We start from the raw sequence: 16,786 nt of genomic DNA, 5'->3' as shown, positions 1-16,786 counted from the left end.
CTTACCCTATTGAAAGTAACGAGACATTCAATTGTGTTTAACGAACCTTCAACCACTATCGGTCTTAAGATATTAATGAGGATACGACATAGTCACGTGTAATCAGTACTGGAACTAATTATAGTTAGTGTGGGTCCCTTGCATCCTAGAGGTAAAAAAAAATGCCGGGCTGAGTGGCTCAGACGGTTAAGGCGCTGGCCTTCTAACCCCAACTTGGCAGGTTCGATCCTGCCTCAGTCCGGTGGTATTTGAAGGTGCTCAAATACGACAGCCTCGTGTCGGTAGATTTACTGGCACGTAAAAGAACTCCTGCGGGACTAAATTCCGGCACCTCGACGTCTCCGAAGACCGTAAAAGTAGTTAGTGGGACGTAAAAAAAATAACATTATTATTATTATTATTATTATTATTATTATTATTATTATTATTATTATTATTATTATTATTAGAGGTAAAAATGCATACTAAATGCCATCGTAACACATTCAAAGAATCCGTTTAATAAAAGGAAAATATGTTCCTAGTATTATCCCCTCCTCCTCCCTTTTTCATGAAAAGAACTTTGTTTCGATCTGCCGTAGAATTGCGTTATAATGCTGTAGATCATAGGTATCACTGATGATGGATTCCCGAGGATCGTAAATGAAAATAAAGAGCTAATGCAAGAGACCGAAGCTGAAGAAATTTCGTGGTTATTTGGTGCGAAATTTTAGTGAATACGATTTCTTTGGTCTAATGATTTTATAGACTGAACAAGAAGCATACATTATCGGTTATTATTATTATTATTATTATTATTATTATTATTATTATTATTATTATTATTATTATTTCGTTAAATCTTTTTGTAAATATGGAGATACAACCATTACAGCCATTACAAGTTATAATCAAGTGACACAAATATAGCACAAAGTTTATTGGGCGAGAATATCTATCTTTCTACTCGGAATCTAACTTAAGTAATGTGAAATTTTATAGTTTCCTAGAATCATATGACGACGTTTGTTGTTTATGATTTAAATGATAGTGCCTGTGAAGAGAAAGAGGAAGTCATTGAGTAAGGCTGCAAAGGCAAGCACAACGCCAGTAGGTAGGCAAAAACGAAAGAGAGGAATTCCGTCATCCTGTAGGAGGAAAAGAGTCATTAATATCCATATACCATACGGAAAACAAATAATATATTGTCTTGACACTTCATAATCGAATCTTGGCCAGTCTGTTGATGGCATTACTTAAAACCCATGACAATTTTTTTACCAGGAGTTTAGGAGGCCCATGGCCGAAGACAGAATTATCGTCACGATGACAATTACAATTCTGATTTTAATAACTGTTCGGTTTTGTTTGCATTTACATTTCTGTTCCCGTATATTCTTCAAGTTATGTTTAATAAATAATGCTAGCTGTTGAACGTCCTTTATAACTGTTAATGGTCTTGACAGTTGTCCAGAGTTCTGTTCAAAACTGTCACGGGAAGAAACAGTTAAACTGAACATTTCTGTATATGTAGAAACACCCACTACTTGCGACCAAATTTTGATACACTATTGACTAGAAGAGAGGCGAAAGACTTTCTTCACAGGTCCGAATCATAACTTGTTGCTTGAAGAACAGCGTCAGTCCTGGTATAGCTTCCCGGGATTTCACATACACAAGTGGCTACGGAGATTGACAAAAAGAAACAGATGACGGGCTACTAGTAGGCATCCACTGTACAACCACTGCTCCATCACTCCTCGTCGCGCAGATGGAGGGAGACATTTACATAGAGTGTAATACCCGGGGTCAGGATTTCAGGGGTACACCTTTTCCTTTTAGGGGAAAATTAGAGCTCTCAGTGTGTTATGTTGTTGTTTGAGTCATCAGTCCATAGACTGGTTTGATGCAGCCCTCCATGCCACCCTACCCTGTGCTAACCTTTTCATTTCTACGTAACTACTGCATCCTACATCTGCTTTAATCTACTTGTCATATTCATACCTTGGTCTAACCCTACCGTTCTTACCACCTACACTTCCTTCAAAAACCAACTGAACAAGTCCTGATTGTCTTAAGATGTGTCCTATCATTCTATATCTTCTTCTCGTCAAATTTAGCCAAACGATCTCCTGTCGCCAATTCGATTCAGTATCTCTTCATTTGTGATTCGATCTATCCATCTCACCTTCAGCATTCTTCTGTAACACCACATTTCAAAAGCTTCTATTCTCTTTCTTTCTGAGCTAGTTATCGTGTGTTATATGTTACCTCAAATTGAAAATTGGCATATTCTTTCAGCACCTCTTTCCACTTTTTGTGACCTTTTTCGGGCTATTCATTCCCCTTTCTTCCCCCTTTCTAATCTTTTCCGCTTTTTTTTCTATAATTTTCCATAGCGCATGTTATAATTGAATTAATTTTCCAAATCCCAAGAAATATATTTTACAGTTATCAATTATCGTGATTTCTCCCCAGCTTGCAGTGAACATGGGATTAGTAAACCTGCAGCAATGGGAAATAATGTAACTCTTACTATCATTGTATTTATAGAATTCGCGAAGTCAACAATGGTCCAATGACAATCGAATTTTAGTCAGCTTTAAATTTAAATCTAACTGTAGTAATAATAGGGAATAACGCCAAACAATTAACGGCTATTAAAATAATATTTTTCCTCGCTAGTTTTCATTGACAAATTCAGTCGAGAATTAGCCATGCCGAAGGTGTCCAAATACCGATTTTCGTCCTGTTTCACTGATTTCATCAAACCTGATGGAAGTGTTACACGATACATTTTTTTGCGATGCAGGAATCACGTTGGATGAAAAACACGTGCGAAACCGCATCCAACAACGCATTTCCAGCTCTAAGCATCAGGAGAACAAAACTCTTCAAACAAGTAAGCCCCGACAGTCTCTATTACGACACATCTTGGAGCAGTGTTCTATGAAGATCCAAAATTTAAAGGATTTATGTAGAGCTTTAACGCAGACGGGAATTCAACTCAATAAGGTGAACAGTCCGAACTTAAAAAGGATTTCTTGAAAAATATACACAGATGTCCGTGTCCGATGAGAGTACTTTGAGAAAAAACAATCTCGAGCCTATTTATGAAGAAACCATACAAAGTATCGGATTTCGACGTGGAAATCATACTGGATGAAACCACAGCCTCGATGGATCGATATATTTTGAGCATGTTTGGATTTTCCCCTGGCAGGTGAGGAAGTTAAGCCCATGCTATTGAAGATGTGTGAGTTGTAAAACGCCATTGCTAGTAATTCATGGACTTTTGTCAAAAGTTGTGACCCGGTGGCGTCCAGTTCGAAAAATGTCCTCTGGTGGTTACGGACCAGGTTCGGCACATGCTTTCGACATTTAACCAATTGAAGCATTTGTTCTATATGTTAAATCATGTAATCTGCTTGGTCCATGCCCTTCACAGATTAGGAATGAATATGACATCGCATCAGTTCACTTCTGGCCTGAAGAAAGTTTTGCCGAAAGCCTCGATTTGTACTGTTAGCTACAGAGAAACCACAGGCCTGCCCTTTCCAAAATTCCCAGTCATTACTAGCTGGGGAACGTAGATCCATTGTGCTGCTTTCTTGTGTGAGAATTTTGGTAAAATGAACGAGCTTGTGCTTTCTCTGGATCCAGTCAACGCAGATGCAATTTCCAAGACGCCGGAACGTATGTTACCAGAGAAGTTACATGATTTGTAGACAGAACTATTTTGTGTCAACAATGGCATATCTTCACTCTCGTGAGGGAACAGTCAGATTGTTTTGCCAAAGGAAAGCTCGAGGCAAGTTTTCAGAAGAATCCGGATGCTGTGCAATTTACTACGTCTGCAGAGTTGCCATTTCGAGTGAATACGAAGTTTGCCCCACTGGTTTCTGTGGATGTGGAAAGAAGTTTAAACTTCTACAAAGACGCCTCTTCTCCAAGTAGAAACAGACTAAATGTTAAAAACTTACAGATGCTCAATGTATTAAGGTACAACAGCTTCATGTTTTTGTTTCTTTCCTCTGATGAATGATTTATGTAGCTTACTGAGATGTACAGGTTCTAGTGAGCTGATTTAAATTGCACTTTATTTGCTCCCTTTCTGTCCCCATTACTGTCTTATTTTAGCACATTTCCCCTCCCTTTTGCCTATAAAAATTGCCCCTAAAAAGACCGGGTCAGGGATGTAATGAATGAAGCAGATATAGGCTATTAGTACGATGGGGTCGCCACTCACAAAGTGATTTATTAATGACTGATAATGCTATGAAATGAGAATGGAGAGTGTTGCTGACAGGGAAAACCGGAGTACCCGGAGAAAAACTTGTCCGCCTCCGCTTTGGCCAGCACAAATCTCACATGGAGTGACCGGGATTAGAACCACGGTATCCAGCGGTGAGAGGCCAACGCGCTGCCGTCTGAGCCAAGGAGGCTCTACCAACTCTGGAAATACCATTGGAATTCTAGTCAGAGGCCTGGCGTTTGTCCCCATGGAAAGGATCTGTAGCAAAGGACGTAGTCTTTCAACTCCAACAGAAGATTACGAAATGACTCCATGTATCATATGATATTTGGAGAATATTGAATCTTCTGAGAACTAAGGTTTCTAAATCCATAAACAATGTAGTGAAGTGAGATTATGCTGATGGTGACAGATATGACTGAGAAGTAGTTCAAACAACAAACCATCTACCGGTACTCCTCTGTTCAAACATAGAAGACCTTCGCATGCAGGAGGACGTAATGTTGGCAAGCGGCAATGCCACTGAAGCAGTCAAGTTTTGGAAGAGGGAACCATGAATTGGATGTTCCTGAACATAAAAGAAGAAGAACCTCAGAGGGTAAATGTACCAGTAAATTTACGCAACACTTTCGGTGGTGATTGTTACTTCTTCTTCTTCTTCTTCTTCTTAATCTGTTTATCGTCCAGGGTTGGCTTTTCCCTCGGACTTAACGAGGGATCCCACCTCTACCGCCTCAAGGGCAGTGTCCTGGAGCTTCAGACATCGGGTCGGGGATACAACTGAGGAGAATGACCAGTACCTCGCCTAGGCGGCCTCACCTGCTATGCTGAACAGGGGCCTTGGTGGGGGATGGGAAGATTGGAAGGGATAGACAAGGAAGAGGGAAGGAAGCGGCCGTGGCCTTAAGTTAGGTACCATCCCGGCATTTGCCTTCTGGACAAGTGGGAAACCACGGAAAACCACTTCCAGGATGGCTGAGGTGGGAATCGAACCCACCTCTACTCAGTTGACCTCCCGAGGCTGAGTAGACCCCGTTCCAGCCCTCATACCACTTTTCAAATTGCGTGGCAGAGCCGGGAATCGAACCCGGACCTCCGGGGGTGGCAGCTAATCACACTAACCACTACACCACAGAGGCGGACGATTGTTACTTCAAGAAGAAAATAATAAGATCAGTACCGGTATTATACCGGCATTACCTTTCGTTAATGTAGGGCCTAATTGTTATAGCCTAGAGAAGATAAATATTTTTAAAGCTTGTTCTTACTTTGAAAAGTAATGGCGATTTTTGCTCCGATTTTTTCTTTACGATAAGATCGTAGCACTAATTTTACAAATGCATTTAACACATTCTGTGATTCTGCTATGGAGTTTTATAAGCCGTTAAATGACGTACAAAGATAATGTTAATAAAACCATGTAATAACACAGTCTCATTACGTTCTCGACTTATGCATTATTCAGGAACGTATCAGCTATTATGTAGGAATGAAGCCGACTTTCTTTCCGTTTGGTAATCTAACGCAGATTCAGTCGTAATCTTCAGCAAGTAGTTTCCCAGGGTAGAAGATGCTGTACCGTACTAATATAACATCACCTTCCTTGGCGTATTCTTGAATAAATTGAGAGTCCTTGTAATGAAATGTTTATTTATTTACTATTTATTTTGCGTCGCATTGACACAGAGATGTCTTATCGCGACAACGGGATAGGAATCGGCTAGAACTTGGAAGGAAGCAACCGTGGCTTTAATTAAGGTAAACCCACCATTTGCCTAGTGTGAAAATGGGAAACCACGGACAGTAATCTTCACGGCTGCCGTCAGTGCGACTCGAACCCACTATCCCCCGAATGCAAGCTAAAAGCTACTGTCGCAAACCGCATAGCCAACTCGCTCGGTTGAATTAAAGTGTTATTTATTTATTTATTTATTTATTTATTTATTTATCATCATCATCATCATCATCATCTGTTTACCCTCCAGGTTCGGCTTTTCCCTCGGACTCAGCGAGGGATCCCACCTCTACCGCCTCAAGGGCAGTGTCCCGGAGCTTCAGACATCGGGTCGGGGATACAACTGAGGAGAATGACCAGTACCTCGCCCAGGCGGCCTCACCTGCTATGCTGAACAGGGGCCTTGTGGAGGGATGGGAAGATTGGAAGGGATAGGCAAGGAAGAGGGAAGGAAACGGCCGTGGCCTTAAGTTAGGTACCATCCCGGCATTCGCCTGGAGGAGAAGTGGGAAACCACGGAAAACCACTTCCAGGATGGCTGAGGTGGGAATCGAACCCACCTCTACTCAGTTGACCTCCCGAGGCTGAGTGGACCCCGTTCCAGCCCTCGTACCACTTTTCAAATTTCGTGGCAGAGCCGGGAATCGAACCCGGACCTCCGGGGGTGGCAGCTAATCACGCTAACCACTACACCACAGAGGCGGACATTTATTTATTTATTTATTTATTTATTTATTTATTTATTTATTTATTTATTTATTTATTTATTTATTTATTTATTTATTGCAGCTGATAGCAATAGCTCACATGTAGTAATTATTGAGCCATTACAGAATAAATGTGACTAGAAAATTTGGAGATGATTCAGAAAACCTGACACGCTACCACATAGTCCGGCACAAATCTTACATTGATCGTCCGAGTTTTGAAGCGGAGATACTGTGATCAAGACCGATGTCTTAACTCTCAGAGCTGCAGAATGACCTGAGACTGTTGATACATGAACGTTGTAGTTTACATTTGGCTGCATTGTTCATCGCGACTATCGTTCGAAATGAGCCACCTTAACAAGCAGCTTGGAGTCATGGACTCGATAACAGCTGATTTTTTGTCCTGATAATGCGGTAACAGAAGTATTAACCACTGAGCAGTGTAATGGTAGGCTATAATATAACACAAAATGTTACTATTGAATACCAAGTGCAGTTGAACTCTTCTATTTCCCGATAATTTACATTTCATATTTCTCAATAGCTATTGTTGTTGTTGTTGTTGTTGACGACGCTGATATTATGGTATAATAATAATAATAATAATAATAATAATAATAATAATAATAATAATAATAATAATAATAATAATAATAATAGGTTAATAATAATAATAATAATAATAATAATAATAATAATAATAATAATAATGGCGTACGGCCTACGGAGAGACCTGGTGCAGACGGCCTATAGGCGACCTGCATGTATGTGAGGGGGGGGGGCTCTCCCCAAGGTGATTTCACGTCCAGTCCCTAGCCAGACGAATTAGTGATTACGGTGATGTTGCGCTTATCGATTCATTTCAAGGGATTGTGACAATTCTGACATCGGTTCCTTCTACAGTTACAGCATTACTTACTGTCTAACCGCCTATTTTATTGTAGCGTATGTGGTAGAGTGCGTTTACGTTGTTACTTCGGCCCCGAGTCTTGAAATATAGACGGATTTATACATTAAGAGTAATTAATGTTTATTTCCGAATATAGGCCTATCCTTCGTTATAAATCTGTCCATAATTGCCAATTAGAATACGGTCTCTGATATCAGCAATTTTTTCTACTTTAAAGAGACATCTGATGATGATGATGATGATGATGATGATGATGATGATGATGATGCTTGTTGTTTAAAGGGCCTAACATCGAAGGAGATGTTTTGTTATTCGCAATGTTTTCAACTAAGAAAGTATTTATCAATTTAGAACATCCTCTCTCTTTTTTGCACAAAAGCTTCAGAATACTATGAATGAGTGAGTATTGTTTTTTTCTTTTTACGTCGCATCGACACAGGTCTTTAGGGCTGCCGGCCGTGATGTTCTAACCCACCATCTCCCGAATGCAAGCTCACAGCTACGTGACGCAAATCATGTAGCCAACTTGCTCGGTACTAAGAATGTTATACTCAAGTTCAAGAATACTAAGGAGACGTGTAAACTATCGTAGAAATTAGATAAGACTGTACGTAACGCTGATTCTGAAAATTAATACTGTTATTTACTTTACGTCCCACTAACTACTTTGACGGTTTTTGGAGACGCCGAAGTGCCGGAATTTAGTCCCTCAGGAGTTCTTTTACGTGCCGGTAAATCCGCCGACACGAGGCTGACGTATGTGAGCACCTTCAAATACCACCGGACTGAGCCAGGATCGAACCTGCCAAGTTGGGGTCAGAAGGCCACTCAGCCCGGCGATTCTGAAAATTAATTGCGCGTTATACTGTGTGGCTCATCACAGAACACACTGATCACTTAGCGAGGAAGACAAGCTATCAGCTTTCAATCGCTTTGCATTCCTACTACTTCATTTGTAAATTTACCAAAATATAATTATCAAAGGTCGATAATGTCTGCCGGGTGGCCATGATCGTTAAGTCGTCGATTCTATATGGTCTGACACCGTGGTTGGCCTGGATTCAATTCCAAACCTCTCCGAAATCTTCGTATGGAGTGAGGGCATATGACGCTTTTGATGGTGATTCGTCTGTCGGATGGAAACGTTAAGCTCTTAGTGCTATTCGACAAAAGTAGGCTATGTGCCGGCACTATCATACGTCACTTCATTAATTTCATCTCATTTACTCTTCTGATGAGGTTGACGTCAGGAAGTGCATCCGGTCGTAGAAAATCGCTACAAAGATTCATCCCTTCATACCCGACCCCGTAGAGAAATGGGAGAAGGGACGGACATACAGAGAAGGATAAAGTCAGATTTTAAGGATATTACTTGCGAAGTTCAACATCTAAAGTCATAATTTAGTGTAATATTTGGCTCATACCTTAAATTCTATCCCAGGATCTCTGCCTATAGTGAGTGAACCCGTAAGAAATTACCCACAGGATAGCCACTGTTCAGCGCCAGTATCCGAATATCACCTTTCCGAGCGGTTCAGTTTCTTAGTCCTTTCAGTAGGTTTGAAAGTAGCATTTAAATCAATATAGTCAAGAAGAGCGCCCTGAGAACGAAAAGTAACGCTCTTTTACAGAGACTGAGACTAGAAACTCTTCATTTTAGTTTCTTTGTTATCTGTTGCCTTCTGGGTTTCCTTACTATCCATTTTGTTGTTTAAATCCTTTTTTTCTAACCTGTATTTCTGTTGAACGTTTGGTCTTCCTTTCAAATATGAAAGAGCGTCATCTTTCTACGAATCCTTCAGTCAATATCCTTTTTTATAGGTGCTAGAAGGGTAAATATACGGTAACCCTTTGTCTGTCAAGGGTTAGAGAAAAATGGAATGGAATCAGAAAATGAGAACCCGGAAACCTCCTTACGCGATGTCCCAAACAAATCTGGGCAAGTCTCTTTCCCTGATATGAAGGAAAAAAAGGCTGTAAAATAGGGAAAGGGAGAATAAAATGAGGGTCTCTTTTGTACTTTATTTTAATCCCTCCCTCTGCCCTTGAGATCCCCTTTCACCCTTTCTGACCTGTGAGCTCTTTAGAAACGCACTCCCGTACTCTCTATTCTATATAAAATCTTTCAGTGAAGTTTTCATAAAAGAGCCTAGTATTCTTCTTGATTGCTATTATACTTTTTTAATAAAAGCTGTGGATGTGGGGATTTTAAAGAAAATATGCTAAACGGGTTGGCATTAAACCTTAACCCATGAAAAGAAACTCCCTTTGGTTACCTAGTGCCAGTCCAACCCTTTATGAAGAACTCCTCCACCTCTCCCCTCATCCCTATATGTGCACTGTCACTCAAACTCTCTGCCCTCTTGCAGCAAAACCTGTTTTATCAAATCTTTTAAGACGAAAGAAAGAGAGAGGAAAGGAAATTTACTTCTTCCAACCACATTGTCCACTCAAAACGTACACTTACTCTTAGTACTAGAGGACTCGTCCGATTATTATTATTATTATTATTATTATTATTATTATTATTATTATTATTATTATTATTATTATTATATGTTTAATTATGTAGTATTGCATGCCAACCAAGATCAAGAATATATGTAGGTATAGCAGTGGTTGGAATGTTCTGTAGGGGGGAAATACAAATTAGCTTTCTGGCGGAACTTAATCTCTTCCTCGACGAAATAATTTGGCAGTCTTAAGAAGCGTAAATTAATCATTTAGGGTAAAAAGAGGTATGTTCGTGATACGGGGTGGTTCAATTGCAGGTCACAGCAACATGGAAATGTTTATTTACCTCAAGTCCTGGAGCATCTTACCCAGTCCTAGCCTTGAATAATTAAATGTATACATACTAAAAAAATAGATCAAAATAACACCGGTTGTAAGACATGTTCTACGCACTCAAGTAGGCCTACACAGGGCTTATGGACAAAGATACTCCCAACCTCAATAATCAGTAAGCAACTGTAATAATTCGGGCTAGATATTTTAGCATGGAATTGAAACTAAGACTTCTGTAACGTGAAACTCTCTAGTCTGACTTGTATTATTTGAGCTATGCCACCGAATAACGTTGTGTAAAACTTTCTACATACCCTCAAAATGTAAAATCCATTCAGCAGAGTGTCCTTTGTCACACATTCGGGTTAAGAAATAATAATAATAATAATAATAATAATAATATTAATAATAATGAGAAGGAGGAAGTTAAGTGTGGGAGGAAACTTGCGTGTATAATATGTAAATCAGGGAGTAATACAAAACACGAAAATTAAAAATGTATCTTACAAAACTAGGAAGGCCAGAGTCGTCTTTCGTCGCCATAATCTGCAAGCAAAGAAAGTCACTATAACGGCGAACTGTAGCCTATCTAATCCTTCCAGTCGTTAATCATGTTCTTTCATCGTCCCCCTTTTCTTTCCTTTTTAATTTCTGGATTAGGTTTCACCCTTTCTACTATACTGAGAAGCCGGAGTTCCCACACATGAAAGGTGGCCTGGAGGGACGGATTTCATGAACAATCAAAATATCCTTTCCTAACCCGTTCTCGAATATCATGGAAATGAAACCCAAAACCCTGATCCCAGGCGGAAAGAGAGGTATTGGCACACATGCTCTCGTCCTTTTCTTTTCAAATGGGTGGAAGCTATGCGCGAGTTATCACACACAGCCAGGTGTTTCGCGGTTCCTGTCAGCCAGTGGATGATCTGGCTATACGTAATCGTCTTTAAAGCGCCGATTATATGCGAAGGATAAAAACCTGATCACACGGATAAAAAATGCTACGGTACCAGTTGTATAACTTACCGTTTCACGGTAAGTTACTTATTTAATAAGGGTTTATGCCTCCAAACGGATAGCACGGTCATGCAGATTGCTGCGTTCTTGTGGGTCTCTTCTACTTGTACTTCGCGGATCGTGTCTTCATATCCCGTGCCGGACCTGACTGTGTTGTATTAGTGTATCTCAGTCCTGCAATTGATCCCCAGTGGTAAATGAAATATAATTTTGGAAAATTATGCAATGTTCTTGTCATTTCAGTGTTACTTTCCCCTGTACGGCGGGAGATGGAATACACCCCCTACGTACTTTGAGCAGGCGAAAATGGCATTGCCGAAAACATGTGTGTGTTCGTACAATGTAGAACCGCTCCCCACTATAAACGGGCAGATTGTATATAGCCTACTTCCCCAGTGGTCCGAATTCCAAATAAAATTGGAGGTGCAGTGGCTATGATCCCACTATCAACGATTACTTGCTTTTACTGAAATAATATATACGGCCGCTAGAGACCACGTTAGGTAACAGTTACATGTTTCTGGAAGCCTTCTTTACAGCCCAAAACTTAAGCATCCTTTCTCTGGCAGCCTGTCTCCTTTCTTCTGTCCACCCACGGTTAAATTTTTACTGCAATAATAATAATAATAATAATAATAATAATAATAATAATAATAATAATAATAATAATAATAACCCAGTACTTTGGAGGTATTTACAAAAATATATCATATCACTACTCTAAAATTTGAACTTAAGTATGGAAAGCAACAATTAACTAAAAATTTCCTGAATTGGAATGAAGGAACAAATCAAGCAAAGATATAAGAACAATTCCTTGTCCATTTTTTATATTTTTCCAAGTTGATTTACGTCGCACCGTCTCAGATAGGTCTTATGGCGACGATGGGATAGGAAAGAGCTAGGAGTGGGAAGGGAGCGGTCGTGGCCTTAATTATGGTACATCCCTAGCATTTGCCTGGTGTGAAAATGGAAAACCACGGAAAACCATCCTCAGGGCTGCCGAGAGTGGGGTTCGAAATTATAAATATTCTATTCGTAGTAGTCTTAATAGCATATCTGGCCCCATCATGTTACACGTATTAATTGTTCTCCGTCGCTTTCTACATGGACGTATGAATGGATGGACGGGAAAAGAAAACCAACACAATAGCATAGCCTTCTCTAACAGACGGACACGCTCGGATGTATAGTCTGCCTTGTGGTCATAGGAGGCCGTGTATGAATGATCAAGTGAGAAGAATTTGGAGGGGCCGATGACCTTAGATGTTAGGCCCCTTTAAACAACATTCATCATCATCATCGTCATCATCATCAAGAACAAGGAGATATACAAAAAGGAACTTCATACATATGAACTACTAGATAGTGTAGGCCTATGAATTCAAAGGACTGGCTCTACAGTCTACATAAACAGTATATAATTATTGTTTATTATTATTGTTTATTATTATTATTACTATTATTATTATTATTATTATTATTATTATTATTATTATTATTATTATTATTATTTAAGTCTTGCGAAGGTTTATGAGTTCACTAGCTAGCGGAATCTTGGACAATGATAATTGTTTTACAAATTATCTGAAAGTGATGCACTGTACACGATTTAAAAATAAAATCTGAGAGTTCCTCCCCATTAATAAAGACTGGAGCACAAATGGTGTCCCCATACCTGACTTGAAAAATAAGAGATTACAAAATCAAGAGTGGCATGGAGAATGATAGCCCACTTGTGTCGATCATAACGTTATGTCCGTTTCACTGTAAACTTGACCTTAATATTATGGATGTTCCTAAGCATGCTGGAAGTAATTGGGGAAGGGTGTGGATAGTACACCCAAAACAACACTAAAAATATCTGCGAACATATGTCTTACGCTCGATCATAAGATGACGTTTTCAGCTGTGTATTCAGGCGCATGGACATTTTGAGCACTTCTTGTATCAGAATGCAGTGTCCTGCTGGTACACCTACATGGTGACAGCTACTCGACATGGAATGTGCCAGGTGAGGTTGTTACCAGTATTTCCCGTACAAAGGTGGAAAGTCTTTAACTCGTGAACGATCGACCGTTGGGGATGTGTTCATAGGGACTTATTGTGTTGTATGGGGTGGGTTATACACCATCCAATTACTTTCCAAATATTTGGGAACACCTTCTATAAATAGAAAGGTTATTACCTAATACTCGGAAGGACATTTTTTGCCAATTTCTTCCCGAAAGCACTCGAAAGAAGTTTTGTGTATGTACCGATCAGTTGGTAGTAGACGCCACGTCGGTAGCACTTTTCACTCGCTTGATATGCACATCATACATCCTCTAGTAGTTAAGATCCTTTAAGTTTCGAGTTCGTGAACTCTTCGAAACATCATCCCTCAGTGGCACACGCTCTCGGTGGCAAAGAAAGGCAAAATATTATGCTGTAGACACTGCAAATGACATCAGTTGTTACAAATATAAATATGGCTCGGTAATTACCGCTTTCAAGGTGAGTAGTAGCAGTATTTTACGATGCATGGAGTAGTATATAATTAGGGCTCGGATTCATATGCACTAAAAACTCCGAAAATATGCATGCACATATGCACTAAAAATGTTGAATATATGCACGAAAATATGCACTAAATATAAAACATATTGCAATTACCAAACAAATTATTTAATTTTAACTCAGTGTTAAACTGATAAACAAGTTTCACTCCTTATAAAATGATACATGGCAGTAGGCTTCAACAGTTGTTCAATGTTTTCAGAAGTCAATGACATTCTGTTGTCGGACATAAGTAATTTATACGCTGAAAATTATCGTTGTACGTCGACGGACGTAACTGGGCAATACTTGTACACCGGCTCTGACTGCTCGGAACATCCTTCTGGCAAAGACTTTAGGCATTTTTGCAGTTTAATCTGGTAAAACATTGCAATGGACGAAGAGCAAGTTAACAGATGAACGCACTTGTTTAAGCAAACTTTGGCAGGCAACTGTAAGGAGGAGGAGGAAGGAATGTAAGAAAGAAGGAAATTACAGTTGTGGAAAACGTCATTATCCATCTACCTACTTGTATTGCGACACTGAAAGCACTTTCCTTGATCAGGAAAGGTTTCTCATGTTACCAAATGATGTGCAACATACAGATTTCATTAAATTTTTCATTTCGTTCAGAAATCTTAGATAATCCATCACACATAAGAGAAAAATATGTCTGTATATGCTCTAATGTTCAATATATGCATTTGTATATGCGCATATGCATTTTTAAAAAGTCCGGGCCCTATATATAATGCACGATGAGTTATTAAAATAATAAGAACAAGTTGCTCCTAACTTGTATTTTATGTAATACGGGAGTATGAATACCTTCCTTATTCTCCAGCGAAGGAAGGAAGGAAGGAAGGAAGGAAGGAAGGAAGGAAGGATATTCAAGTTTAAAAAACTGTAATTTATTGAGTTTACGTTTGGAAAGGAACAGGCTTGCTTTGAGGAAGGATTCTTCTGATCATGTACTCACATAAACCATTTCAAAAGCATGCATATAGGCTAGTTTTCGTGTCTGTTGTTATCGTGATTATAGCGATGCGATCTCCAGTTTTAGGTGGAATCCGAAACACAGAGACGCGACTTTTCATTTTAAAAATCCCCATGTATTGGCCGGGATCCAAACTGGGGCCAGCTTAGTGAAAAGCCAGTGATAATGCCACTCAGCTATCACGCCCCTACAAACAATTTCAAGGCTAGTGGGGTTCGACCCCCACCCTCCTGATCGTATACTGCGCCGTGCTACAGTTGTAACGTGTGCCCCAACGTAGGCTCATCTTTGCGTTGAATAAGATGCACTAATATTATACTATATATTAATGAAATAGAAAGTAGTTTTACAAGAGGCATTTTTATATCTCCTTCTTACCCCACACATCCCAAACTAAGACTACGACGCTGCTATACACTATTAGATGAAGATGGGAGTCCAGTCAGTGTATATTGGGTGCATCTACTATGTGTCCCGGCCGGTTCATGGATAAGTGGTTAGCGTGCTGACCTTTGGTCACAGGGGTCCCGGATTCGATTCCCGACAGGGTCGGGAATTTTAACCATCATTGGTTAATTCCGCTGGCACGAGGGCTGGGTGTATGTGTCGTCTTCACCATCATTTCATCCTCATCATGACGCGCAGGTCGCCTTGGGGCGAACATGTCCTCGGACACTCCCGACACTAAAAGCCATTTCATTACGGTACTATTTGTCCCAAATTCAAAACAAAAGGAGCAATACTAATGAAGACAAATTTATTGGAGAAGGGTATGATGAGCGCAATCCCCGGCCATACAGACACCTCTATATTAGCCGGCCCCGCGGTGTATGGGTAGCGTGCCTGCCCCTTACCCGGAGGCCCCGGGTTCGATTCTTGGCCAGGACAGTGATTTCTACGTGCATCTGAGGGCTGGCTGTCCACACGACACCTCATAATCTGCAGGCCTTCGGGATGGACGGCGGTGTACGCCATGGCCCTACGAGTCTGTTACGCCATGGGGTTTGGTAGAATAATATTAAGTGGACGTCCTGCGAGTCCCACAGTTGTGATAGGCCTATATATGTGATGTAAAACACATTTTAATTCTTAGTGATGATGATGCTTGTTGTTTAAAGGGGACTAACATCCAAGGTCTTCGGCCCATTTTAATTCTTAAACGAAGCTTCGCATATATACATTTTGATTAGTCGATACGGAATCCCTTTTGACCTTGCGATAGAAAGTCTCAAGTGGAAAGATACAGAAAAGTTTGAAACGCCCTGCCGTTTGCCGCTCAGCACAAATGCTACATTCGTTTCATCAACCGGTTGAAACATTGCCATGGATTACAATAAATCCGGATTGTCCGTCTCCAAGAGTTCCTTTCGCAGTAGTCCAAGGGTCTAACTTATCACTGATTACATTACCTTTTTTAGAGCGTTATGGGTCGTACTAATTCTACTGCTCATCATTATTTAAAAAGAATGGTTTATAAAGCTGCGGCGGGGTTTGCAAAAGTGCTTTCAAGCACGTATTTGACTCGTTCGCATGTATGACAGTCGCATGGCCTCATTGCGATTCAAGTTAGTCCCAAGTACAAACAGAGAAGCTGTAAAGTATTTCAGTAACATAAAATCGCAAAGGGTTATTTTCCCTTATTGAGGATCATCTAATTTGTCTGTTAGGTTCAGAAATGATGTACGGGTGAGAAAAATTGTAGAGAATGTGTGTCTGGGCAGCTAGGAAAATTTAAAAACAAACGCCGCCTGTTCTGATGCATATTCATGGAAATGGAATTAAACAAATTGTTACGTAAGTTAACTCTGGATATGTCGTTACGCTTGCCGAGAAACTGAATACTAATGTTATTGATGTT

At 40.0% G+C, this 16,786-nt stretch overlaps 1 protein-coding gene across 1 annotated transcript in view; it reads left to right on the top strand.

Moving 5' to 3' along the window:
- The window catches only part of LOC136863035 (zinc finger protein castor homolog 1), a 610,435-nt gene that overhangs the window by 521,910 nt on the left and 71,739 nt on the right, over window positions 1-16,786 (top strand). The gene's annotated exons all lie outside the window — the stretch shown is intronic.

Source organism: Anabrus simplex, chromosome 2 (genome assembly GCF_040414725.1).
Source record: "Anabrus simplex isolate iqAnaSimp1 chromosome 2, ASM4041472v1, whole genome shotgun sequence".
Classification (NCBI taxonomy): domain Eukaryota; kingdom Metazoa; phylum Arthropoda; class Insecta; order Orthoptera; family Tettigoniidae; genus Anabrus; species Anabrus simplex.
The sequence above is the reverse complement of the archived record's forward strand: the minus strand, read 5'-3'. Positions and strand labels throughout refer to the sequence as shown.